Source organism: Cydia splendana, chromosome 7 (assembly GCF_910591565.1).
Source record: "Cydia splendana chromosome 7, ilCydSple1.2, whole genome shotgun sequence".
NCBI classification, from domain to species: domain Eukaryota; kingdom Metazoa; phylum Arthropoda; class Insecta; order Lepidoptera; family Tortricidae; genus Cydia; species Cydia splendana.
In genome coordinates, this window is record NC_085966.1 from 15346878 (window position 1) to 15349153 (window position 2276).

The following is a 2276-nucleotide window of genomic DNA, read 5'->3' on the forward strand; positions in this document are numbered from 1 at the left end:
TTCGCAAACGGTAATCATTTAAGGTTAAGGCATAATATTAACCAAAAGTATATGTAATAATAAAACGAATAATCGTGCATAACAATATCTTATATTCAGCCAGGGGCGATTTTGCTATGGGGCCAGACCCTTCCTCGGCGGTCCTTATTTCGAGCAAAAAAATCATATACAATGAACAAACCTATAAAGCATCCAGTTGTTTAGAACACTAAAAAAAATTAAAAATATGACAAAATAAATACTAGTCAAACATAACCCGGTTTTATCTGGCTGCGTGCAGATAAAAATACAGGCCAATTTGAACATACACTGACATCAGACGGACATCTAAATGATGTAACTCAGTTATCGTGCATTTCGCTCGTATTTTTCCGTACATGTATTGACGCGAGCGAGACACGATTATAACTAAATTCAGTTATCATTCTGATGTTAGTGTACCATCACCCACACTACTGTTAACTGTGCATCGGTAAACTTTATTACAAAAGGCTTAAGCTCCACCGATGGATAGTTAAGAGTGTTGCTGTGTGTACGCTCGAATTGGCCTTAGGCTTATAGAAAAGGAGGTAGGTATAACCCGGTTAAAAACTACGTATTCTAGAATACCTAACTCCTAAACCACAAAAGATTTACTACTTTATTTTATACTAATATCTGGGTGACCGAGCTTTGCTCGGAAAACATATGAAAACTCGAAAATGCGCGTTTTAAGACCTAGCTTGATTTTTCGCTTCCGTAAACCCCCATACTGCACAAGGTACAGCCAGGGTTCAGCATCAGCTCTATCTTGGGTACTGCTCTCCCAAGTGCTCATCAAGATGTGACGGATGACCAAAATAGTGTGGGCCTATGTTGCACCAAACCTGAGTTCCACTAGATACAGCCAGGGTTCAGCATCATCTCAGATCTATGTATACTAAAACCTTCTCCAGAATGTAACAAACACTTTTCTGAAAACCGCATCAAAATTGGTTCAGCCAAACGCGAGATAATCGCGAACAAACATACTTACATACATACATACGGGTCAAACTGAGAACCTCCTTTTTTTTTGGAGGCGGTTAAAAATGAGAACTAATATTAGGTGTACACGTTCCGTCAGTAAAAATTATTGGACTGCTAGAAGTATGCGGATAGTTTCCCAACGTAATGTGATGTCACTCGGCGAGAAGTAAACTAACAAAGAGAATTTTGTTTTTAGTGGATGTTCCTGTGATCGCAGGAGACCGGAATTGTTTCATCCGTGTCGCACCGCAAAGTTCACGGACATCAGTTGTTGGCTAATAAAACCGGGTCTCTATTGTTTCCCAAATAGTTTTAAGTCATATGTATTGTTTGTCCGAATTTTCGTTATAATTGTTTTTTCTCAGAAACGCGTAACTTTTCAGGATTGCCATGAAACTAACCTAACCTAACCTATATCGTCGGGTGAAAAGCAAAAGTCACTAAGTACTATCAAAAAATTAAAGTAACAAAGCACTTTATTACACTTGTAACACGGTTTATTGTCCAATAATTTCAATGGTGTTAGTTAGTGACTTTTGCTTGTCACCTGACGATATATAGAATAACCATACGAAAGGCCTGAAAAGTTAACGGAAACCGTTAAAAGTTTTATGACCAACGATAATATGACAAACAATACATTATGACTTAAAACTTTATGGGAAACATAGGGACCCTAATAAAACCTCCATGATAATGTACAATTTATTACAATTTATTTACACCTCTGTAACACGGTTGTACAATAAAGAAGTCTCTTATCTTATCTTATCTTAACTTATTGTCTGTCAGCTTCAATAGACCTATAAAGTGTTACCTGGGGCCGCGAGCGGTTCCCCTGCCAAGACGAGCCAAGCGAAGCGCAAGGACACAATACCTACCTTTTCTCGAAGCGCTTCGTCGTTTTTTAAGGTTCCGTACCCGAAGGGTAAAAACGGGTCCCTATTATGTACTAAGACTCCGATGTCCGTCTGTCTGTCTGTCTGCCTGTCTGGCCGTCCGTCTGTCTGTCACCAGATTAAACTTAAGTTTACCTGGGTATACCTAGTTTTACCCAAGCCTTTTGGGTAAAGCCCGAAAATTAAATCAACTTTTACACCATTACCCAGCCAGTGTTGGGTAGACCTAGGTGTGTACGGGTAAATCCCGAATACAGATTAATGTTGTTTAAATTTTAGGACTTTATCCACAAGGCTTAGGTAATACCTAAACTAGTTATACCCGGGTAATAATTAATTATAATAAAAATTCGATGAAATTTGCAGTAT